Here is a 27,788-nt window from a genome sequence, read left to right on the forward strand (position 1 = left end):
GAAATAGAAAAACGGAAAAGTCTCTTTAAATAGCTCCTCATCTAATTTTTTTCATTGAATTTTGAGAGATTGATTTATCTAGACTTTTATTTTAAGTGCTTTGGTGCCATCTTCTGTCTCACAGACACATTATGTTGTTTTATGCCAATGTCAAGAATATAACATAATAACCAAATATAGTAACCATATACCATGCAGTAATCAAAGTTACTGGCAGCTAATAATGAGGACAGACATACCATAAAGAACAGTGACATTTGTTTTTGCATGTCTCCTGAAACTCCAATGACTTCCTTTTCTGTAGCCTCTTAACTTTCTTTCGCTCTCTCTCTTATGGTTATGACATTTTATGACTCTCAGATAGAAGGTGCTTTTGTTAAAGCTGATCTGTCTTTCTCAAGGCAGTCCATGGTACAATGGTTTTCCACCCAACACAGCCCGAATTCACTTGAGTTTCGGGCACCCTGCATCTTATTAGGGGTTGAAGTTCACATCATGTCTTGGATTGAAATCAAGGATGTATATTCTCTCCTTCCTTGTAACAGTGCTCTTCATTATTATACTTTACAGTACTTCCCTTCATACTCTTATAGCCAGGCTGCTTGGGTACTTAAGCTGTATTCACGTTGCCATGTAACTCTTCAAAAAAGCAGCCGGTCATCCTGATCATGGCATACAGTCACTCTCCCCAAGAAGATTTTCACCAGGGTAAATGATTGTCACACAGGAGACTTTACATGGGACTTTATATTACCTGCTCTACTATTCCCATCCCACTTCCTAGCCCCAGGCTTTCTTTCCTCTTATTTCAACCTCTTTTCTCTCCTTCCATTTCCATTCTCCTTTCTCCAATTGGATTATTTCCCCATAGATTTTAAAACCTAAAACTGGTATTTGAAGTGAAAGTCTTCTAAAACCATTACCATACCTTCCTTGGACTAGAATATTACCATATGTTTCCTAAATTGTTAAGAGCCTTTCCCTAATTAACAAAAAGTATTAAACCTGCTTTGGAAAGATAGTGGGGTTATCCCATAAGACTTTCCCCAGACTAGAAGGTAAGAGAGACTTTATTTCATATATAATATGCAACTCCACTAAGGCTCCCATGTTTTAGACATATCCCAGAATTCATGCTTACCAGAGAACTATCCACTCCCTCTCAGCAAACTCTGAGCTTTGCAGCTCCATTACCACCCTAAATACTCCTTCTTAGTACCATTGATGCCTTTGTGCCAATTCATTATTCCAGAACTGTTTCCCACTTGATATGATTTTACACCCATGAACCATTATTACTTTACTGGAAGGATTGCCATCCCTGAAATGTTTTATCAAACTAATTAACAATGCCATTCTAGTTTTCAATCTAAAAATATAAAGTCACAACTTGAACAAAAAAATCAATAACATTTGGTGCTTGAGGCATATGGAAGAAAGTAATCTAGATTAATGAATGATTTTGCATGTTTAAGATAAGTGTTTGTTGTCAGTAAAATTTTTGTCTCTAATAAACTACTAAATGGGTGTAAAGGTTCCCCAAGTATATGTGTATGATAAGAATGAGATTTTTGGTTATTTAGTTTTGTTCTCCAATCTATCAGGTGATGTTTGTTTATTGCGCGTGTATTGCCGAATTTTACAACATAAAGGCTTGAAAAATGTGAGGAACCTCTCCTAGGCACCAAAATACATATGTTTGATCCAGAATAGGTTGATATGACATATGATATAGCAATTTATACTAATGCAGCTGTTGTGCCATTAATTTTGAATAGAAAAACCAAAGCACTAAAACATTGCACCACAATGCACATCAATATATCGCTATGTGCTAAAGCCTTCATGTCACTTTTCTTGTTCAGTTTTTTCAATTTTTAAAGATTAAGGTGTCCTGATGCATGACTTTTGTTAGTTATGTGAATGGACCCAGTAGCACATCAACACATTCCTCTACTAAATGTATTAATCTAGATTTATTTAAATGTATATTTTAAGGCTAACCTACAGGGATTTTAGTCCCAATGCCTTGGAATCTTGTCTTTGTATTTCAAATGTATGCATTTATATAGTAAAGTATTATAGCCTAGACATTTTTGAACTGTGGTGTACTGTTATACATACATTCTGCCAGAGATATCCATAAATGATCCTAACATCTTACTGCACTCTATTATACAATTGAATAATAATATATGCTTGTAAGGAACACCTTTATACACTTAACAGAAGTAACACTGCTCTGGATTCTGTGTTCTTAATACTAATACTATCAGTGAGGATATTCTGCAGCCAGCTGGTACAAGGAAAGACTTGCAGCTGGATGTTTTTGTATGATAGGTTCCATCCTTGGATCACTGTGTCTCTAGCACAATAATATGTGGCTGTGTCTTCCACTTTCACATTGTTTATTTGTAGATATGCTGTGTTTTGGGATTTATCAGATGTTATTGTGAATCTTCCCTTAAATGAAGAGGAATATTCTGTCGCTCCATTAGCAGGATCAATCTCCCCAACCCATGTCAGTCCTCCTCCTGGAACTTGTTGAACCCAGGATATATAGTGGTTAGCAATCTGAAATCCAGATCCCACACAGGTCATCTTCACAGTCTCTCCAGGCTTTTTCATTTCTGCAGAGGACTGAGTGAGTGTTTGTGACATGACTCCTGTAAACAAGAATGAGCATATAATGTTATAAACTAGATTTTCCCAAAAATTGTTTACTGCAGTTTTTTTTATATTTCGGCTTACCAAGACATGAAGACAGACACACAAGACAACAGAAGAGAAACATGATGTCGTTTTTTGCTTTGGATGTTCTGTGTGTTCGGAGTGGACACCAAGAGCTCCCTAGATCATCACAACCTGTCAGATCAGCTTTTCTACCTGGTAGGATGAGACAGGAAACAGAGATAATATTTGCATAAGGGTCTAAAAGCTATAAAAGACTGAACATTATACCTAGAATGAGGTACATAATACATAAATCAGTCCATTTACAGGAACTGGGATCTAGATGATAAGATTTTTGCACTGATTTATAGAATGGCTGCATAAACTGTTCCATATCTATGGCCTTTTAGTAAAAATAAAATGTACTTATTGTCTGACTATTGACTCAGAATAACTGAATATCAGCACATCCTAAAATGAAAAAAACATGTTTGATTGACAGATAATCACAAAAAAACAGAAATTTAAAGAGCTAAAAGTTTTTTTAAATTAATAATAAAATACTTTTTAAAAAGCATTGCTTTTTATTGTGTTCTAATTCTATTAAAAATGTTTGAAATTCACAGTTCTACATAGATCCAAAAGGGGTAGAATTGAATACCTTTCTCCTTTGATGAGATAATTTTCTTTAACAACATAAATATTAGGAATTTTGTTTCTTGTATAGGTTGTACTCATTGCAAATTTGTTGTCCCCCTGAAAGGTCACAAGCTGGATTTACAACACCTATTCATGGAGGTTTTTATTTCCTCCATATTTTAGTATCCCCTGGAGTTGCTTTGTATTATGTTGATAATTTGTAGAACCCAGGTAGATCATCTTTCCGTTCAGTCAATATGATACTAAAATAGCACATAAGAAAATACTCTGTTTCAGTAAGAATAATTCAAATAATTCATTAAAATTACGGATTTTTCTTTATACTTACCTCCACACACAGGCCAGCCTTCATCTCGCAGCATCTGTGGACATCTGGCACAGTTCCAGGGAGCAGGCAGCAGGGACCTCTCAATGTGTATTTAATTTAGCAAGCAAGACCTAACAGCTGTTTCTGCAGAACAGCACCATGAAAACATTAGTGGCCAAACAGAGTACTGCAGTCCCTGTATTGAAAATGCAATCCGAAATTCATGCTGGGAAACTGAAGGATGCAGATTATCGATGGCCAGATTTTCGATTGTCATCCTGTAATATAATATGTTATTAGATAACTATATGTATTTCCTAAGAAAATATATTATAATATTTAGTTTGTGAGACCATTTATCATTGTAGGTGTTTGTATTTATCTTGTTTATGATTTAGACCTCAAATTAGTTTGATTTAGAATGTTTGCCCATATTCACAGGGAGTTCAGTGAACACAGGGAATCCAGAAACACATACTAGAGGGCTGCAGCAGCGATCCTGATTGCTGTTGCTGCCCTGTACTAGTAGTATAAGTTCTTGGATAGAGTTTTTCTATCCAAGAACACAGGGCACTAGATGTTATGAATGGGGAAACTTGTCCCCATTCAACCTCTAGTGCCCGGGGATTGCCTGCAGTTACAGCTGTGACCGCAAAGTTCCCACGGTCATGTGACCGTCATGTGACCTAGATTCCCATTCTTCCTACTAAACCATGCATCACTATTTTATTTATACACTTAGATATGTTATGCATATTGAGGAAACATCTAAACAAACTTTTCTTGCTATAGGGTCCAAGTTCATTTTAAGGCAACTTATTCCGTGCTTAGCTGTCCATGATAGCATTTAGCTACTTGGGAGTGCCAATGTGTTTGCTGCTTTAGCTTACCCTGGATATTAACCCTCCTGGAACTCCTTCTCACCTGACTGTTCCTGAATTTTGATCTTGACCTTGCTGTATATTTTGGCTTTATTGATCAAACTCAACTCCCCTGGCCAAAATCACTGGCAAAGCTAAACTTTTGTCTATTAGCACCAACTATGCCCAGCTGTACTTTACCTTTCCCCCTGTAATAGAAACAAGCTTGAATATGTTATACATTCCATTTCTTTTCAATTTGCCAAAACATTGTTGGCTGTTTTTTCTTCCAAAGTGTGCTTTCGGAAATAGAATACTGGACAAGTCTCTTTAAATAGCTGTTTATCTGATTGTTTCATTGAATTTTGAGAGATTGATTTATCTAGAGTTTTATTTTACGTGCATTGGTGCCATCTACTGTCTCAGAGACACATATTATGTTGTTTTATGCCAATGTCAAGAATATAACATAGTAACCAAATATAGTAACCATATACCATACCATATAGGTATCAACGTTACTGGCAGCTAATAATGAGGACAGGTATACAATTAAGAACAGTGACATTTATTTTGCATCTCTCCTGAAACTCCAATGACTTCCTTTTCTGTAGCCTCGTACTTCTCTTTCGCACTCTCTCTTATGGTTATGACATTTTATGGCTCTCAGAAAGAAGGTGCTTTTGTTAAAGCTGATCTGTCTTTCTCAAAGCAGTCCAGGGTACAATGGTTTCCCACCCAACACAGCCGGGATTCACTTGAGTTTTGGGTGCCCTGCATCTTGTTAGGGGTTGAAGTTCACATGTTATAGATTGAGATCAAGGATGTATATTCTCTCCTTCCTACTGAGTGCTCTTCATTACTATATTTTACACTACTTCATACGCCTATAGCCAGGCTGCTTGGGTACTTAAGCTGTATTCACTAGTGTTGATGTTCGAATTTGGGTTGTCCCTATATTCGACCCGAATATGGCTGTTCGAATTCGGGTATACCCGAACTGAATTTTGCTGCACTCGAATTCTTTTTTTTTTTTTAAATTATTTATTTCGTATCTGTTTTTTATTTTAAACTTTTTTTTTTATTTTTTACAGGTTATTCTACAATGACATTATGAATCATAGTGTCATTGTGGGATTTCTGGACCGTGGGAACTGTGGTCACAGTTAATTGAAAGCAGGTGCCTTCAATTAGCTGTAACCGCAAGCAATACGAGGGCAATGAATGGAATTACTATGTTCATTCATTGCCCCTGATTCATAAAGCAGAATCGGATTATCGCTCGCGCATTCGTATTCGCGATCCGAAATCGTACGCGATCGCGCTATTCAGCAACTGAAAAAGATCGCGGCCGGAGCCGCGCATCTCCGGCAGCTTTACACTGGCGAGGTTGTATTAAAAGTCACTATGTATCTTTTTATGTATCCTTTTATAATGTATCTTTTTACATCTGTTTGGAGGCTGTAGAAGCTCTACACAGTGCTGAAACAAACCCGAATTTTTCTCCCATTGACTTTAATGGGATTCGAATTCGAATTCGGCCACCCGAATTTTTTTGCTATATTCGGCCAAATAGCTGTCGAATCGAATAGTGAGCTATTCGACCAACACTAGTATTCACGTTGCCATGTAACTGTTCAAAAAAGCAGCCGGTCATCCTGATCATGGCATACAGTCACTCCCCCCAAGCAGATTTTCACCATGGTATATTGTCACACAGGAGACTTTACATGGGACTTTCTTTATATTAACGTTTCTACTATTCCCATCCCACTTCCTGGCCCCAGGCTTTCTTTCCTCATATTTCAACCTCTTTTCTCTCCTTCCATTTCCATCCTCCTTTCTCCCATTGGATTATTTCCCCTTGGATTTTAAAACCTAAAACTGGTATTAGAAAGTTAAAATCATCTAAAACCATTAATCATGTGAGAATACTGCAATTTGTCTTTATATTTTTCTATACATTACCATATGTTTCCTAAATTGTTAAGGGCCTTTCCCTAGTTAAAAAAAAAAGTATTAAACCTACTTTGAAAAGATAGTGGGGTTATCCCATAAGTCTTTCCTCAGACTAGAAGGTATGGGAGACTTTATTGCATATATAATATGCAACTCCACTAAGGCTCCCATGTTTTAGACATATCCAATAATTCATGCTTACCAGAGAACTATCCACTCCCTCTTAGCAAAATCTAAGCTTTGCAGCTCCATTAACACCCTAAATACTCCTTCTTAGTACCATTGATGCCTTTGTGCCAATTCATTATTCCAGAACTGTTTCCCAATTGATATGATTTTACACCCATGAACCATTATTACTTTACTGAAAGCCACAGCTTGAACAATAAAATCAATAAGAATTGGTGCTTGTGGTTGAAGCATATGGAAGAAAGTAATCTAGATTAATGAATGGTTTTGCATGTTTAAGATAAGTGTTTGTTGTAAAATTTCGGTCTCTAATAAATTACTAAATGGATGTAAAGGTTCTCCAAGTATGTGTGTATGATAAGAATGAGTTTTTTGGTTAGTTAGTTTTTTTTTCCAATCTATCAGCTGATGTTTGTTTATTGCACGTGTATTGCCGATGTATTTAAATGTATATTTTAAGGCTAACCTACAGGGATTTTAATCCCAATTCCTTGGAATCTTGTCGTTGTATTTCAAATGTATGCATTTATATAGTAAAGTATTATAGCCTAGACATTTTTGAACTGTGGTGTACTGTTATACATACATTCTGCCAGAGATTTCCATAAATGCTCCTAACATCTGTTGGTCATATCAGTCCTCATCTGGGGTTTAGATGATAAGATTTTTGCACTGATTTATAGATATGGATGCATAAACTGTTCCATATCTATGGCCTTTTAGTAAAAATAAAATGTACTTATTCTCTGACTATTGACTCAGAATAACTGAATATCAGCACATCCTAAAATGAAATGACAGATTTGTTTGATTGACAGATAATCACAGGAAACAGAAATTTAAAGAGCTAAAAGTCTTTTTTAAATTAATAATAAAATACTTTTTAAAAAGCATTGCTTTTTTTTGTGTTCTAATTCTTTTAAAAATGTTTGAAATTCACAGTTCTACATAGATCCAAAAGGGGTAGAATTGAATACATTTCTCCTTTAATGAGATTATTTTCTTAAACAACATTAATAATAGGAATTTTGTACCTTGTATAGGTTGTACTCATTGCAAATTGGTTGTTCCCCTGTATGGGAGATAACTATTTGTATTTCCTAAGCAAAAATATTATAATATTTAGTTTGTGACACCATTTATCATTGTAGGTGTTTGTATTTATCTTGTTTATGGTTTACACCTCAAATTAGTTTGATTTACAATGTTTGCTCATTAGATTTGCCCATATTGGATGATGGCACAATCAGAGTATGTTAAAAGAAGGCAAATTATATATTAGAATTCTGTGCGGGGAGTGGCACTTTGCTCTCTTCTCTCCCATTTTGTGGTGCATTTGTCGTTGAGATGATGTGTCATAGCAGCTAAAGAAGAATCACTATGATGGTTTTATGGATCATGTATGTTTTATAAAGGTAACTTGGTAATAAAATTACATTTTTCAAAGATTATTTTTGTATGGAAAAATTGTATATTGACTATTTTTTTGTTAATTGATATTGATATTTTTGTATGCAGATGCTGTAAACACATTTTCCTTAAAATACAACATTTTGCTGATTTGTATATGAGAATAAGAAGGAAGTCTGAATCACTCTAACTTTAATGCGTTAAATCATATGGTACATTCAATTATAGAGGGCTTTTTTAATAGAGTTTACAAAACAGTAAGAAGCAAGGATTTTTCACAATAATAAAAAAAAAAAACTTCATTTTTTTGTAAATCGGTCAATTAAACAAATCTGCTGTTACAGGTCACCTCCCGTGGCAGGTGACATGGGATTACCTGAGGTACAATCTAAGAATCTAAATGACCTTTGGTCTTCACCAGTGCACAATTCAGGGAGTGATGTGCCGGTGACCCTAATGACTACAACTCCTCTAGGGCCGTGGGTGCAGTGAACTCGATTCTGTTATTTGGCTGAGAAAAGGGAAACCCTGATAATGGCTCAAGTGTCATCAGGGTTTGCCTTTCCTCAGCCATTTAGTACTAGAGGTGAATGGGGAGCCTTGTCCTCATGTGCCCTCTAGTACCTGGGGATCCCACACTGTCAGGAGTCCCACAGCTATGCTCATGTCATGAAAGCAGCTGTGGGAATCATCCTTTCATTGTGGGATACATAGAAAAATAAAAGTTGAATTCAATGGGAGTTTTTATTGACATTTATAAGTGTTTATAAATGTGGGAAAATGTTGGAAAACTACCCCATTGAAATCAATTGGCACATTTACCCATGTTTCCCCGCATTTCCCATGTTATTAAATTTTTAAAGGTTGTAAGGATCTTTAATGTTCAAAAATGTGCCACAGGGAAATGCCCTGGTGTACACTGAAATGCATGGGAATTTCAAACATGGGCTTCAGGTTAAATGCTGGGGAAACCATCCATGAGGACCCAGCCTTAGTAAAATGTTATTTTTGAAGGGCCCTTGGTTAAACATTTTATAGTAATATTGAATATATAGTAAAATGTATACTAATGCAGCAACATAGATTAGGATAACACACAAAACAACAGCCCCTCCAAAGCAAAAAGCACCTTACAAAACACCCTTATATATGCTCAAATTTAAGAGCACAGGTGATACAAATTTGCTATTGTGTCACAACTGACAATTTCTACACCTCTCCTGAGCTTTATGAATTTCTTTTGCAACACAGAACTGATGCCTATGGAACCGTTAGGGCTAACTGGTGCAACCTGCCATCATTGATTGCAAATGGGAAGCTGAAGACAGGAGAAATTGTTGACTGGCAGAAAGGAAAGATGATGGCCCTGAGATGGCGTGACAAGAAAGATGTGTGCCTGATGAGTACTACCAATGATGCCTCCACCGTTCTGGTACACACAAAACATTGACTACAACAACACCATGGGAGGTGTCGACAGAGCAGACCAAGATATGACATTCTACCCAGCGATGAGGAAACAGCACAAGAAAGTACTACAAAAAGATTTTCAGGCATCTTGTTGAGCAGTGCCTAAGGAATGCCTACATTCTGTACAAAAAAAAATAGTCAGAGACCTGTGAATAATTAAGACTTCATTTGCAAGTTTCCGAATCCATAGTCAAGAACCACCAAACACCATCAGTGGCTATGAATAGACCTGGACGTCGTGCTTTCACCGCTGTCAACCCAGAACACCTGACCGATCGTCACTTCATTGAATACATCGCATCAACCCAGAAAAAGGCGGCACCTACAAGGATGTTTGCTGTTCAAAGACTGATGACAGATGATGACTGATGACAAAGGAAGGAAGAAACGCAAGGAAACCAGGTTCTACTGTCCTGACTGTGATGTTGGACTTTGTGCAGCACCCTGCTTCAAAATCTATCACAACCGAGATGTCTACCAAAAATGTAAATTTTTTTTTTCTAAAATCTGCATTTAATTTATATTATTATTATTTATCAATTATATTGCACCCTTGTTTTGAAAATTTCAGTGAGAAATTTTTGATAAAATAGTTTTTTTTTTTGATAAATTACATTGTCATAGTCTATTCTTTCAATATATTTTATAATTATGATTTATAATATTTATTATATTATAATTTATGATTACAATATAATAAATAAATATAATTATTATACCCTGGAGTTAATCCCAAGAATTACAGGCCCACAATATAAACAAAACTTTCTATGCAAAAAAAAAATAGGATCACAGAATTAGAACATTAGGCGGGTTAACACCCGGATTCCAACACATCTCGCAGAATTTTTTTGACTTAACGACACTCCAGGCATTGTCTCGGCAGTTTTTTGGTGTACTCATAAAGCCTTTAAAGCAAGGCATATTGATTCAACTGGCAGGAAGTCTAGAGAAATAGATGTGTTTTTAGATAAAATTAAGGGCCTAGAATCTATTCATAAATCTAATATAACTCTCTCTCTTTCAGCGGAACTTTTTAAGTGTAGAACTGAATTGATATTGAAACTGATTGCTAATCAGGAAAGATTCCACAAATACCTAAAAGCCAAATATTACAGCTAAGCAAATAAAGCAGGCAAATTGTTAGCTAACCAGCTAAAAGTTAAACTGGCTAAAGGTAAAATAGCTTCCATTGTTCACCATAGTACTAAATCCACAATATATGACCCGCAAGGTATAGCTGATGCTTTTAAAGATTTTTATTATTCTTTGTATAATCTCATTGATGACACTAATATGACACAACCTTCACAATCCAATTATAACTGTCATTTTAAACTCAATTAACCTTCCTAAATTGTCACCAGATCAATGTAATGATTTAAATCAACCTTTCACTAACCTCGAGATTAAGACAGTTATCAAATCCCTGGCTTTGAAAAAGGTTTTTGGAATTGATGGATTTTCCGCTGAGTATTTAAGTCATATTACCAGATCTTGACTCCATATTTATCTAGGGTCTACAACCAAGCAATGTCTCTGAGATCTTTTCCCACCGAAATGTTTAACGCTGTAATAGTTACAATTACCAAGTCTGGGAAGGACACTTTGCAAGTACGAAATATAACACAGATTTTAAAATATATGCTAAGATTATTGCATTGAGATTGCTTGAATTTACACTTTTTCTTATTAAAGCGGATCAAATAGGATTTGTTAAGGATAGGCAAGCTCCCGATGGGACTCAATCCCATGCTCAATCTGCTCATTATTCGGAAAATAACAAGCTACAAGCAGTTTTTCTCACACTCGACGCCGAAAAGGCACCCGATCGCCTTCATTGGGGCTATCTTAGGGAAATACTTACTACATTTGGTTTTCAAGGCTCAATATTGTCAGCCAATATGGCTCTGTACACTACACCTCCGGCCCAAGTATTTATTTCAGGCATGCTGTCTTCTGCATTCCTTTAAACTAATGGGACCAGGCAGGAATGCCCATTGTCCTCGATCCTGTTTTCTCTGGCTATGGAGTCCCTGGCCCAAAAAAAATAGATCTAATGAGGTTATAAAGGGTATAACAATTAATAATAAAACCCATGATATAAGCTTGTTTGCCAATGATGTAATCCTTACATTTACTGAACCAATCACTTCTCTGGAGGCTTTAATGACAGATATTACTGAGTTCAGTAAAGCCAGTTTTTACAAGACTAATCTTTCTAAATGTAATATTCTCAACGTTGGTATTCCTTTAGATCTACAAAACCGCATTTCCCATAAATTTCTATTCTCCTGGGTTCAAAACGCTCTTCCGTATTTAGGGGTGGTATTACCCTACCCTAGTTCAGAGATTTACAAGAACAACAATTATTTTGCCAATAATTAAAATAATACAGGAAGATACCAATAGGATGGGCAAAACTGAACTATCTTGGATGGGCAAAATAGCTGCCTTTAAAATGTTTATGTTGCCCCAAATCCTGTATTTTTTCTGGACACTTCCTATTTCACTACCGGCATCCTTCTTTAAAACCTTGCAACAGATATTGAGTTCCTTTATCTGGGACAATAAAAAAAAACAGGATAGCTAGTTGGTTTTTAACTAAGCAGAGAAGAGTTGGAGGTGTTGGCTTACCTTCTTTGCATGAATATTATCTTGCTTCTCTAACTGACCAATTGGAGAAAAGTCTTTCCCCCACTATAGATAAAAAATAGTTAAATATTGAACAATCATTATTGAAGGGGAAAGACTATGACCTTTCTGAAATGGTTTCTTTACTGGACAACTTTAAAATATGGCAAATTCAACATTTGTTAAAGTCTCTAGACTCTGATGATATAACAATGCCTATAAAATTTTGGCAATGATTTCAAAGTATATTACCTCACAGGAGAGGGACAAATGGCTAAAACCTCCTATTCTCTCCACTTGGGAGAAAGATCCTAACATCACCACTACTATACCCAAATGGAAGACAGCTGTTCTGTAAATGCTCAAATCCACTAAATGTTTAACACATTGCGAAAGTTATCAAAAAACATATCTTAGGTGGTACAGAAGCCCTATTAAATTAGTGAAATTCATTCCTAATTATTCGTATTTTTGTTGGAGAGGTTGCGGCTGCACAGGCTCTTTTGTCCACTTTTTTTGGGAATGTACTAAAAATATCCCTCTCTGGACATCAGTTTCAGGTTTGGTAGGGTATATGTATGGGCTGTTCTCCGGGTCTGACCCCGGAGTTGGCAAATTTTGAATATTAGCATTGATTTATTTCAACAGGATATAGAACAGTAGTTACACATATTCTAATTGCTACAAGATTGCTTAATGTTAGCAAATGGAACAAAAATTATGCCTAAAGTAAAGGAAGTGAAAAAGCATTTGCAAGAAGCAATTACATTTACAAAATGTCATGCTCAATGGAAATGCTGGGCCTCCTTTTCTCATGTTGGTTTGGTATATCTGTAAATGCAATATTTAGACCAATAGTCAGGTTCTTTTTTTCCTTTTTGTTTTTTATTTAAATATGACTGCTTTCCGACAGGAATTATAAGAATATATAAAAATGTTGTTAGTGAACATTTTCCCCTTTTTTTACTCCTTTATTTTATTGTATTGTTGATTGCTAAGTTTGTTTTGTTTTGATCCTTTCAATTTTTGTTTAACAATTTTTGTATGTGCTTTATATGAGAAAACCCAACAAAAAAATTTAATGTTTAAAATAATCTAAGCTGTTTAGCCAAACACCTAGAAATACCTCTGTTATCTCATGTTGGGTTTCTCCATCATAAAAGATCCTGCTAAGTTCCCTTATTAACAGTAGTAAAAGCCCTTAGTGCTTTGCAAACACACATGTCAGAATAACAGGGAGTAAGGAAAACCCTCTCTTAGTTTTTCATGTAAATGTGTCTTATATTATATATGTATAAATTTATATATAAATCAATAGGTTTTCCTCTATTATTTTTTTAAAAAGTACTGCCTAGGGACTGGGAGTTTTGCTAATAAACATTGAATAAAAATTACAAGAAAATAGGTTTTAGGATGTTATGTTTTTTAGTAGTCCCCATTTGCAACAGCATTGCAGTGAATTATGAACCCATTAGGCATTGACCTACTAATGATCCACCTAATAAGTATACATAAAACATGTTATGTACAACTCAGAATTTTGCCTTTGTGCACATGTAAAGATCCAATCCATTGCCACCGCAGTATTGAGATTCATTAAATCAGAAAGAAGGCTGTAGAGACTTGAAATTTTAATATTATGGTTAGACCACATCTCTGTGGTTTGTAGAGTGAAAAAATAAACTAGCAGCCCTGAATCCTGATTGCTGTTGCTGCACTGTACTAGTAGTAAGTGTTCTTGGATAGAGTTTCTCTATCCAAGAACACAGGGCACTGGATGTGATGAATGGGGAAACTTGACCCCATTCAACCTCTAGTGCCCGGGGATCGCCTGCAGTTACAGCTGTGACCGCAAAGTTCCCACGGTCATGTGACCATCATGTGACCTAGATTCCCATTCTTCCTACTAACAAATGCATCACTATTTATACACTTAGACATGTTATGCATACTGTGGAAATATCTAAACAAGCTTTGCTTGCTATAGGGTCCAATTTCATTTTAAGGCAACTTATTCCAAGCTTAGTTGTCCATGATAGCATTCAGCTACTTGTGAGTGCCAATGTGTTTGCTGCTTCAGTTTACCCAATTTGCCAAAACATTGTTGGCTGTTTTTCTTCCTGTGTGCTTTCAGAAATAGAAAAACGGACAAGTCTCTTTAAAAAGCTCTTCATATCATTTTTTTCATTGAATTTTGAGAGATTGATTTATCTAGACTTTTATTTTAGGTGCATTGGTGCCATCTACTGTCTCAGAGACACATATTATGTTGTTTTATGCCAATGTCAGGAATATAACATAGTACCCAAATATAGTAACCATATACCATATAGGTATCAAAGTTACTGGCAACTAATAATGAGGACAGGTATACCATAAAGAACAGTGACATTTATTTTGCATCTCTCCTGAAACTCCAATGACTTCCTTTTCTGTAGCCTCTTAACTTTCTTTCGCTCTCTCTCTTATGGTTATGACATTTATTGACTCTCAGAAAGAAGGTGCTTTTGTTAAAGCTGATCTGTCTTTCTCAAGGCAGTCCAGGGTACAATGGTTTCCCACCCAACACAGCCGGGATTCACTTGAGTTTCGGGTGCCCTGCATCTTGTTAGGGGTTGCAGTTCACATCATGTCTTAGACTGAGATGTATATTCTCTCCTTCCTATTGAGTGCTTTTCATTACTATACTTCACAGTACTTTCCTTCATACTCTTATAGCCAGGCTGCTTGGGTACTTAAGCTGTATTCACGTTGCCATGTAACTCTTTAAAAAAGCAGCCGGTCATCCTGATCATGGCATACAGTCACTCTCCCCAAGCAGACTTTCACCATGGTATATGATTGTCACACAGGAGACTTTACATGGGACTTTCGTTATATTAACTGCTCTACTCTTCCCATCCCACTTCCTAGCCCCAGGCTTTCTTTCCACTTATTTCAACCTCTTTTCTCTCCTTCCATTTCCATCCTCCTTTCCCCAACTGGATTATTTCCCCTTAAATTTTTAAACCTAAAACTGGTATTAGAAAAAAAGTGAAAATCTTCTAAATCCATTAATCAAGTGAGAATACTGCAGTTTGTCTTTAACATTTTTCTATACATTACCATATGTTCCCTAAATTGTTAAGGGCCTTTCCCTAACTAAAAAAAGTATTAAACCTGCTTTGGAAAGATAGTGGGGTTATCCCATAAATCTTTCCTTGGATTAGAAGGCATGAGAGACTGCATTCCATATATAATATGCAAATCCACTAAGGCTCCCATGTTTAGACATATCCAAGAATTCATGCTTACCAGAGAACTATCCACTCCCTCCTAGCAAAATCTGAGCTTTGCAGCTCCATTAACACCCTAAATACTCCTTCTTAGTACCATTGATGCATTTGTGACAATTCATTACTGCAGAACTGTTTCCCACTTGATATGATTTTACACCCATGAACCATTATTACTTTACTGGAAGGATTGCCATCCCTAAAATGTTTTATCAAACTAATAAACAATGCCATTCTAGTTTTCAATCTAAAAATATAAAGTCACAACCTGAACAATAAAATCAATAACATTTGGTGCTTGTGGTTGGAGCGTATGGAAGAAAGTAATCTAGATTAATTAAATATGTTTATGATAAGTGTCTGTTGTCTGTCAGTAAAATTGTATCTCTAATAAACTACAAAGCTGATGTAAATGTGAGGTTCCCCTTGTATGTGTGTATGATAACAATGAGTTTTTTTAGTTAGTTAGTTTTTTTCTCCAATCTATCATCTGATGTTTGTTTATAGCACGTGTATTGCTGATAACATTTTAAAAATCACCAAAATACACATTTTTGATCCAGAATGGTATGATATGACATGTTAAAAATAAAACCAAATGCACTAAAATATTGCAGAGCACCACAATGCGCATCAACAAACTGCCATGTGCTAAAGCCTTCATGTCATTTTTTTTGTTCATTTTTTTCAATTTATATAGAATAAACTGTCCTGATGCATGACTTTTGTTAGTGGGGTACAACACTAAAATGTGAATGGACCCAGTAAAAAATGAAAAGTCAGTCCTCTACTAAATTTATTAATCTAGGTTTCTTTAAATGTATCTCTTAAGGCAAACCCACAGGGATTTTAGTCCCAATGCCTTGGAATCTTGTCTCTGCATTCATACATGTGTTGGCACTAATCTTCAGCGCCCCATAATTCCCAGAGTTTGCATTTATATAGTAAAGTATCATAGCCTTTTTTGATAAACTCTAGAACTAAAAATGTAAAAGTGCACATACATATTTAACTGTGGTGTACTGGGGGATTATTATACATAAATGAGAAGACATATTTAGCCAGAGATTTCCCTAACTGCCCATCACATCCTACTGATTGCACTCTTTTATAAAAATGAATGTTGTAAATGCTTTGGCAAGGGATCCAGGAACACAGGATTTTGTGTGCCTAGTCATTATATACTAATACTATCAGTGAGGATATTCTGCAGCCAGCTGGTACAAGGAAAGACTTGCAGCTGGATGTTTTTGTATTATAGGTTCCATCCTTGGATCACTGTGTCTCTAGCACAGTAATATGTGGCTGTGTCTTCCACTTTCACATTGTTTATTTGTAGATATGCTGTGTTTTGGGATTTATCAGATGTTATTGTGAATCTTCCCTTAAATGAAGAGGAATATTTTGTCACTCCATTAGCAGGATCAATCCTTCCAATCCATGTCAGTCCTCCTCCTGGAACTTGTTGAACCCAGTGTATATAGGTGCTGGAAATTTGAAATCCAGATCCCACACAGGTCATCTTCACAGTCTCTCCAGGCTTTTTCATTTCTGCGGAGGACTGAGTGAGTGTTTGTGACATGACTCCTGTAAACAAGAATGAGCATAAATTGTTATAAACTAGATTATCCCAAAATTGTTTACTGCAGTTTTTTATATTTCAGCTTACCAAGACATGAAGACAGACACACAAGACAACAGAAGAGAAACATGATGTCGCTTTTCGCTTTGGATGTTCTGTGTGTTCGAAGTGGACACCAAGAGCTCCCTAGATCATCACAACCTGTCAGATCAGCTTTTCTACCTGGTAGGATGAGACAGGAAACAGAGATAATATTTGCATAAGGATCTAAAAGCTATAAAAGACTGAACATTATACCTAGAATGAGATACTGTACATATATCGGTCCATTTACAGGAACTTTGGTCATATCAGTCCTCATCTGGGATTTAGATGATAAGATTTTTGCACTGATTTTTTAGATGTGGCTGCATAAACTGTTCTATATCTATGGCCTTTTAGTAAAAATAAAATGTACTTATTGTCTGACTATTGACTCAGAATAACTGAATATCAGCACATCCTGAAATGAAATTAACATGTTTGATTGACAGATAATAACAAAAAACAGGCATTCAACTGCTAAAAGTTTATTATAATTATTAATAAAATACTTTTTAAAAATCATTGCTTTTTATTGTTTTCTAACTCTATTAAAAATGTTTTGAAATTCACAGTTCTACATAGATCCAAAAAGGAGTAGAATTAAATACATTTCTCCTTCAAAGAAAAAAAAAGTGAATATATCAGCTTAATACATCAACATATTTTTAAGATTTAATGAGATCATTTTCTTTACCAACATGAATATTAAGAATTGTGTACCTTTTATAGGTTGTAGACATTGCAAATTGGTTGTTCTCTTTAAAAGTCTCAGGGGAGGGGGGATTTACAACACCTATTCATGGAGGTTTTTATTTCCTCCATATTTTAGTATCTCTTGGAGTTGCTTTGTATTATGTTGATAATTCATATAATCCAGGTAGATCATTGTTCTGTTCAGTCTTTATGATACTCCTAATAGCACATAAGAGAATACTTTGTTTCAGTTAGAATTCCCTGTAGGTTAACACAGTTTTGTAATTCAGTTTGAGTGATATTAAAGCATCACTATGTAAATAAAGGGAGCCGACGCAGGAAGAGTGGACCTTTCTTCTGCTAAAGTAAATACATATCATACTCACTACAAAAGTTTAAATGACTGATTAATGGTGCCTTTAATACATTTCTTAAGAAAAATTTTTTAAAAAACAACAATAATAACATATTATGTTATTAGCTAACAATTTGTATTTCTTAGGGAAAAAAAATCTATTTAGTTTGGGGGACCATTTATCATTGTAGGTGTTTGTATTTATCTTGTTTATGGTTTAAACTTCAAATTAGTTTGATTTACAATGTTTGCTCATTAGATTTGCCCATTTTGGATGATGGTACCATCGTAGAATGTTAAAAGAAGGCAAATTATTTATTACAATTCTGTGTTGGGTTGGCACTTTGCTATCTGCTCTCTTGGGGTGCATTTGTCATTGAGATGTGTCATAGCAGCTAGAAAAGAATCACTATGATAGTTTTATGGATGATTAATGTTTTTTAAAGGTAACTTGGTAATAAAACTACATTTTTCAAAAATTGTTTGTTTGGAAAAACTGTATATTGATTAATATTTTTTTGTTACGTGATATTGATAGTTTTGTTTGCAGATGCTGTAAACACATTCTCCTCAAAATAAAACATTCCAATGTGAATTTTTGAAACTTGTTTGGAAACTTGTTGATTTGTATATGAGAATAAGAAGGAAGTCTGAATCACTCCAACTTTAATAGGTTTAAACGTATGGTACAATAAATTATAGAGGGCTTTTTTTTAACAGAGTTTACAAATCAGTAAGAAGCAATGATTTTTTACATTAATAAAAAAAAAATTCCCCTAAAATATCATTTTTTGTGACTCGGTCAATTAAACAATTCTGCTGTTACAGGTCACCTCTCCCTGGCAGGTGACATGGGATTAACTGAGGTGCAGAATCTAAGTGACCTCTGGTATTCACCAGTGCACAATTCAGGGGGTAATGGGGTAATGCCCCTAATGGCTAGAAATCCTTCCAGGGCTGCGGGTGCAGTGAACTTGCTTCTGTTATTTGACTGAGAAAAGGGAAACTTTGATGATGGCTCAAGTGTCATCAGGGTTTCCCTTTTCTCAGCTATTCAGTACTAGAGGTGAATGGGGTGACTTGTCCTCATTTGCCCTCTAGTGCCTGGGGATCCAACACTGTCAGGAGTCCCACAGCTATGTTCATGTCATGAAAGCAGCTGTGGGAACCATCCTTTCTTCTTGGGATAACCTGTAAAATAAAGTTTGAATACAATGGAAGCTTTCATTTACATTTTTAAGTCTTTATAAATGCAGGAAAATGTGGAAAATGCTCATATTGAACTCAATGGTCTCATTTACCCATGTTTCTTCATGTTTCCCATGTTTTTACATTTTTAAAAGTTGTAAGGAGCGTTATCTTTAACGCTCACAAATGTGCCTAAAGGGAATGCCCCGGTGTACATTGGAATGCATGGTAATTTAAAAAAATGGGCTTCAGGTTAAACTCTGAGGAAACCATCCATGAAGACCCAGCCTTAGTAAAATGTTATTTTTGCAGAGCCCTTGGTTGAACATAATCTAGTAATATTGAATATATGATATACTGTATGTTTAGGAGTGACCCGATATGACCCAATATACAAACCTATAACGTCCTAATCACACATATTGAAATAAGTACATTTTAAACATTTACTTTGTAGTTTAAAATTAGCATTTAAACACAGCTAAAATCTGCAAAGCTGTTTAGTCAAAGACAAACATTAAAGCTGCATACAGACACTACACAGTGATCATTGTACATAGACTAGATTTTCCTAGGATCCTTCATCGAGAGTGCCAATCATGTTGCAAACATACATAGCTTTCCACTATCAAATAGCACTGTACTGTCTCGGGTGAAGTTTCTCCAACACGCAGGATCTGCTAAACTTTAGGTGTCAGCACCTATCTTAGTTTGCATTTTTGCTATAGCCTAGACATTTATACTGCACATGGGGTTTTATTGGAAATATGTCCGTAACATCCTAATCCTTGTACTCTTATAATTGTGAATGTTACTATAGTCTTGTAAGGTAAATGATTTCTTAAGGGGTCCCAGGAACACCATTACATAATTAATGGAAATAAATATGCTCTGAATTTCCTGTGCCCAAATGTTACATTAGTAAAATATCACTGAGAATATTCTGCAGCCAGCTGATTCAAGGAAAGAGTTGCAGCTGGATGTTTTTGTATTACAGAAGCCATCCTTAGATCACTGTGTCTCCAGCACAGAGAGGCTCGAGGCCATAAGAAATTAGACGCAGGGTCTATATGACAGGATGCTAGGCCTAGCCCAGGGGTGTTAAGGATTAATAAAATGAAGTAAGGCTAGGAAGGGCTGTACTACTGTGGAGAGTGAGGTAGGAGGGGATTAAGCATAGGACAAGTTAAAAGGGGCAGGACGGACGTCAGAGGCCCTCTTTTGTAAGAAAAAAGTTTCATCAGGATGTAGGTAGGTAGATGGGTCCTTTGAGGGGCCTCATGGCCCACCTATGGGTGACAGCGGCTTCATGTAGTGAAGCCTGGTTGCAGTTGGAGTGGTGATGTTCAGTGCGGCTAAGCCCTGATAATTTTCATGGGGACTCTCTGAGCGGTCCCTTCTGACCAGCCAGAAGAGACCTGGGGTGTGCTAGGGGCTGAGGCCGACAGTGGGCGCAGCCGCTGAGCTACCTATAAAAAGGCTTGGGATTCCTGGGTCTTACCTGAAACCAGGGACTCACGTGATGCGAGTGCCTGAGGGATGGTGTCCAATGGCCAGCCTGTTTGCGGGTACAGTCTTAGAGGCTTCCTAAACTTACTGGAGCTCAGTGGTGGTGGTAGTGAATTTTGCTGCCTCCCAGACATGGTCAGGACCCAGGAAATGCTCCTTTTCATCCAGGCAGTGGAGAAATTCTGGGGCCAAAAGTGACATCAGCCGGACTGGAAGTGATGTCGGGTAGTGCCTGGCCATGTCTCAGGTATTCCCCAGCAGTGACAAGGCTGGGTCTGCTATACATGTAGCTCCCCGGTCGAAGGAGAAGCTTGCTGGTAGCGGTTTTGGTCCACAAGGTTCATAAACCTTTAGTCTGGTCCTGGCGGGTCCTGGGGACACGTCCTTCCCCTCCATTCTCCAGCCGCAAAGTGCAGAAACGAGATCCACAGGGTTTCCCGGAGACGTCAGTACATGCGTCAATGTGTGAGGGAGGATCGAAGGGAAATTCAAGTAATTTTGTATTGGATTCAATACAAAATAGCTGTATTGAAACCAATGCAAAGAAATATTGTTTTGTTATTTAAAGTTTATTATTACATTTTTTAAATGTAATAAATATTAGTGAGTTATGCCTAAGATTTAGAGCCTACAATGATAAATAAATTTTCATGCAAGAAATTGTACCGTTTTTTTCATGGAAATTTAGACGGAATTAGACAGTTAGGGAGGTTAACATGGTTTCAAATCAAATTTGTTGCCGTAATACTATTACAGTAATGGAAAGCTTGCAGAGGTGGGGGATCTTTCCATCTACCAAGTGAGGAAAGTAGAGAAATGAACTTCAGTCACCTCCAACAGATCTGCCTTCTCCTCCAATCTCTTTTCCAAAGTGAATGCTCTGAATTTTTGACATCACAGTCAATAAATAAAAAGCTTTTTTCTGATTGTTCTATGATTTAAACAAAATTGAATTAATAATGGTCTCTCTTCAGGAATGGGGAAGCTTGGCAAAAAAGGCAATTTTTTTAACAAAAAAATCTGCAGCAATAGGCTTTATTCTTTAAAGCTCTCCAAGGCTAAAGAAGATAGACTTTCATGGTTGAACCTGGATGATCCAGCAAACCTGGAATGGATTTCTTTAAAGTCATTTGCTATTTGTTAGCAAATGTTTTCAATCCTGGGCCAGATCCATTCCAGGTTTGCTGAATCACCCACGTGCACTGTATAAAGTGTATCTTCTCCAGCTTTAGAGAGCTTTAGAAAATCAGGCCCAATGTCTCAAGTTTTCCATTTAAAAATCTGCTAACCTGCTGTTTTAATAATAATTAAAGCCCTTAGAAAACATGTAACCAGAGGACTCTCAAAAATCTCTAATATAGTCAAGAAAAATATACATCCAGAAGCACTTGGTTTTGAAATTGCAAAATGTTAAAATGTAAATGTTAAAAAAGCATGTATCAGCAAATCTGCTGAATGTATCTATCAATCAATCTATCAAATCTATCCATTAACATTAAATACTTACAGCTCTCTAGTGGCTGTTTATAATATTCCAAAAGTCACCAAAAAAAAGTAACCAACAACAATTAATTTTAACCTGTGTGTGCAATTTACGATATAAAAACAAATGTTTAGGTTAATTGGATTTCCATTTTTTTGTTCTTTTTCTTTCTATTAATTCAGGAAAACATGTAAAATATAATAGAAAAATAAGAAACTACAAGATATGACAGGGCAACCTCTGCTTGTACCCAAACATGTATACTTGGTATGGTCAGTGAATGAGAACTAGAGAAAAAAAGGCTTTTAGTTAGCTTTCTTGGTTTATAGTTTCTAATATCCTTTTGATCACTGTGGCTCAACCAAGGTTCCTCCAGAAGTTGCTAGGGGTCCCTTGAATATTATTCTTTTTGGTTATCTATAAGGGTGACATTCTTCCCACTGTCCAGCAATGTAAGAAATACTCTTTACACTGACCCCACACTAATATACTGTGAGCTGGGGAGGTAATATTTATAGCAGGGGTTCCCTAAAGACATGTTATTTCAAAGGTTTCAACCATGGTAAAAAGGTCAACAAGGGCTATTTTAGATGGTCACTACGTCCAATGTCACTTTCAAATGAGAAAAATGCTAGGTCTTTCCAACATACTGAACTTTACATGCTATTGGAGGAATTAGATTATATTGTAGTATACTGGTAGATCCCACATAGATTCAGGCTTGAAAGTTTTTGCTACCAGAGAGAATTATTATTATTATTAATAATAATAAAAAACAGGATTTATATAGTGCCAACATATTATGCAGCGCTGTACATTAAATAGGGGATCATTAATTTCTGAATAATTTAATTCTAATCTTACATGATAAATATTTATTTACCGGCATAAAAATAATGTACCTAATGAACATGAAATACTGAAATATCAGTGAAGATATTCTGTAGGCAGTTGATAGGACATGAGAAAGCCTTGCACCTGCATGTTTTTGTATGGAGGATATCACTTTTTATTCACTGTGTCTCTAGCACAGTAGTATGTGGCTGTGTCTTCCACTTTCACATTATCTATTTGTAGATTTGCTGTGTTTATGGATTTATCAGATGTTATTGTGAACCTTCCTTTGTATGAAGAGGAATAATCTGCTGCTCCAGAATTAGGATTAACCCTCCCGATCCATGTCAGCCCTCTCCCTGGAATCTGTTGAACCCAATTTATATAGTAGCTGGTAAATGTATATCCAGATCCTATACAGGACATTTTTACACTTTCTCCAGGCTTTTTTACTTCTGAGGAGGATTGAGTAACTGTTTGTGACATGACTCCTGTAACCAAGAAAACAAAAAGGTCATAATAAAATTATACTAAATTTGTGTTTTTTGTTTTGTTTCTGTTTTTTAAGTGACTTACCAAGAAATGACATCATACACAGAAGACAATAAAAGAGAAACATGATGTCTTATTGGCTTCAGATGTTCTGTGTATTTGGAGTGGACACCAATAGTTCTCTAGAGCCGGTCTGATCAGCTTTTCTACCTGAGTGCATAAGCAAGCAGTGGCTGAATTTGCATAAGGGGTCTATAAAAGGCTGAACATCCAGTTGTTGCTAAAGTGAGATTTAGGTTATTGTGGTTGTTGTCATGTATTTTCTTATCTGAAACTTTCTGTATTTATATTTAAGCTGCACATATTATTGTTCCCAGAATAAGTTAAATGATTATATAAATAAATAAAATTAGGCATCTTAAAGGGAAACTTTATGATAAGACATGCCAAATTATTATTAATTTTTTATATAATTAAGCTCAAGATTATCAGAAGATCATCTTCTTATTCTGTACAAGAAATTGGTATACTCGATTCGAGATGGCTCTGGGTTGGCTTGATCACTTTGAACGTCTGCTATGATGCCAGCATTTGTAACATATTTTAGAAACACCTTTTTATATAAAATTACTAAACATCACTACTTGGCTTACAATGCAGGCAATTTTTGGAGCCCTTTGAATAGCTCTTTGAATATACTGCCAATGCTTATTGTACATAAATACCACAAATATATGTTACTGCTGAGTTTCCAAATGTATCACCAACATGTGCAGACCAACAGACAAGCATGAGAACCTGGAAATGTACCCTAACAAAGTGGTCACCAACCTTTTCGATTCAGCAAACCGAGTGTCACTCAAAGGGGGAGAAACCTCCTCCGGAATGATGTCATTGACATAATTGTGATGTCATGACATAACCCACCCACTTTCCCATCGCAGATCTGAGCCCACAACAGGAGAGTGGGCGGGTTGTGTCCAGGGTCACAGCCCACCCACTTCCCTGAGCCTAGGAACTTCTAGGGGGACATGTTTCGTGGCTCTGGCTGGTGCGTCCCCCCAGCGGGTTCCTTCTCCTGACCCCAATCAGGGGTGCGGCCAGAGCCATGGACCCCCAGCATTTTCTCACGGACCACTGGTGTGGCGACCACTGCCCTAGCAGAACATGGGATCTATAGTGAAGGTTGATGAATACCTAAATTCCTAACAACCTATATATTGCATCAAGGCCAATTCTGATTGCTCACAATCATTTTATTGATAGAGCTAGGTGGACCTAGTCAGTAACATTCATTTGTTGTTATTTATGTATTTATGTTATTTATGTATTTATGTATTCAAAACACTTTAATAATCCAAGGCAGGATTTTTCGGAAAAAAGTCAGAAATATAGAGCTTACACAGATCTCTTGGTAGTCACATGGAACAAACTAGAAAGAATACACAACATGGGGGAATACTAGAAGCCTTCTAATTAAAAAATAAAATGTTATTGGCTTCTATTTTAATCAGTAGCCTCAAGAAAGGTATTCACAAAGTCAATGATGCAATTTAGAATTCATTCAATATCTGTTCCTTCATAGAAAAAACATGTTCCCATAATATTTGCCCTATATATAACTCATACTTTTCAGCTGTCCCTGACTTTCCGATTTCTTCCTCATTGCCCCTCTCTTTGGGTGGATATACCTTTATAAAACACAATTACACACTTACAGCCCCTCTAGCACAAAACAACAACATTTTGTTTTACACTCATCCGTATACTCCTCACCTGTTTCACCTGTAATGTTATGTTGTATGTTACAACAAGTGTAAACACATTTATGTGCATAACAGATACTGTGTGTGCCTTGGATTTTGTGTGTCTAAATGGACAGCTGATAGAAAGAAGCATTGCAGCTGGATGTTTTTGTATGATAGGTTCCATCCTTGGATCACTGTGTCTCTAGCACAGTAATATGTGGCTGTGTCTTCCACTTTCATATTGTTTATTTGTAGATATGCTGTGTTTTGGGATTTATCAGATGTTATTGTGAATCTTCCCTTAAATGAAGAGGAATATTTTGTCACTCCATTAGCAGGAGCAATCTCCCCAACCCATGTCAGTCCTCCTCCTGGAACTTGTTGAACCCAGTGTATATAGTGGTCAGCAATCTGAAATCCAGATCCCACACAGGTCATCTTCACAGTCTCTCCAGGCTTTTTCACTTCTGCGGAGGACTGAGTGAGTGTTTGTGACATAACTCCTGTAAACAAATAAGGAAAAGTAAATAATTTATTATTCTATTGGAATTGTAAACACTCATGCCTAAAAAGGTTCCCTTATAACCAGTAGTGATTTATTCATTTATATAGGACATGTTCTGTTATATAAAGTCCAAGCCAATGTGCAGCAGATTTTATAGTTATTCCAACATACCAAGAATTGGAGTCAGACACAAAAGACAGCAGAAGAGAATCATGATGTATTTTGGCTTAGATGTTCTGTGTATTAGGAATGGACACCAAGAGCTCTCTAAGACATCACAACCTATTAGATCAGCTTTTCTACCTAGCCAGATGGGACAGGAAGCCATGAAATGATTTGCATAAAGGGCTGAAGGTTATAAAAGGCTGAACATCTTGTCATTAATAGGATCATGGTATTGTTGTCTTTCATGGCACACCTTTTTATTATAACTATAAATCCTTAATGTAATTTGTAGTGTTGGTCAAATACCTCACTATTCGATTCAACAGCTATTCTATCGAGTAGGGGGATTTTGTTCAGGTGATCGAACGTTGAATTCAAACACTATTAAAGTCAATAGGGGGAAAATTTGGGTTATTTTTCGGGACTGTGTAGAACTGCAAGACCACTCGGGGGAGCGGAGCTGACATTTCCTGCAGTAATAATGTGATTTTTCCTTGCAGGAAACAGTATTCTGATTTTCCATAGAATATGATATATTGCTGAACTAATCTTCTCTCATGCCTGCAGAACTAGGCATGAACAGTAACCATTCTAGCACAATATATTGCACCAACCTTTGTAGATTACAGATTGGTGCACCAAATCAACACCAATACTACCAGCATCAAATAGCATGAATGGCACTATACACAGAACAGAACTTTTGTAAAGGAGATCTAAAGTCACAGCCTTACTTCAAGAATTATTGAGGAGCAAAATGCAAACCTTATTTTTAGTAATATATATATATATATATATATATATATATATATATATATATACAGTATATACACATTACACCTATTACACTTGTAGTGGTATCTCTATTTGGCAAAATAAGGTGGCTACTAAAGAAGACACAGTTAAGTTACAATTCTCTGGAAAAGATATCAGATGTCTTTGGGATCATTTAGATATAAAAAAAATAATGCTTTTGATTTTAGTGACACTTTAAATGATGGTTTATTACAAAAAATAAAAATTTGAGATACATTCCTTTGGTTTCATAGTTTCCCAGTTTTGAGAGGGTTGTGATATTGTGAATGGTAACATTTATTACAAATGTATCTTTTAAAAAAATATACTTACATGCCTGTATCTCAATGTGTTTCAATTCTTTTGTGTAGGAAACATTACTTTATTTGCAGGCAGGAATCCTTACTTATTACATACAGCACCCAAAACTTTAAGTTTTTTTTTCTTTTCCAAATAAAGAATAGGCGGAGTCATTGCTCAATATTTTTTTTTACTGTATTGTATGACTTCCCTTTAGATCTTCTTTGTAGTATTATTATGGTTGGTCATGTGCTGCCATCTATTGTTATAAACACAGTAGTACAATGGGGAGTGATTTTGTGTACAGTATCATTTGTTGGCCTCCTATGCTATGTCTCATCAATACCACAATATTATATAGCTGTGAATTTACCTGTTATGTAATGAGTGCAATTGCATATAAGCCATTGTGTTTGAGATATTAGCAAAGATTTATGTTCTAGCCTTTTACAATGAAGCATTAGCAGAACTGTCACTACCAGAATTTATTGTTCTGATCCATTTCATGTGTACCCTTATTGGATTTGGGATTTTTAATATCTAATGGTACATAATATAAATACAATATACTGCACTGCCTGGGTGTGTTGGGATGCCATTCAAATGAATGTCACTGCA

At 36.1% G+C, this 27,788-nt stretch overlaps 1 long non-coding RNA gene and 1 gene segment (V, D, J or C); both read right to left on the reverse strand.

Annotated features, from left to right (window-relative positions):
• LOC140333452 (immunoglobulin heavy constant mu-like) overlaps positions 1-27,788 on the reverse strand; it is a gene marked incomplete in the record, with an annotated part of 720,383 nt that overhangs the window by 674,906 nt on the left and 17,689 nt on the right.
• LOC140333461 (uncharacterized) lies at positions 2,429-7,700 on the reverse strand. Its single transcript, XR_011921357.1, has 3 exons — positions 7,683-7,700; positions 2,752-2,886; positions 2,429-2,666 (listed from the first exon to the last, which is right to left on the reverse strand). It is a non-coding gene; the product is annotated as an uncharacterized lncRNA (long non-coding RNA).

This window comes from Pyxicephalus adspersus, chromosome 6 (genome assembly GCF_032062135.1).
Source record: "Pyxicephalus adspersus chromosome 6, UCB_Pads_2.0, whole genome shotgun sequence".
NCBI classification, from domain to species: Eukaryota; Metazoa; Chordata; class Amphibia; order Anura; family Pyxicephalidae; genus Pyxicephalus; species Pyxicephalus adspersus.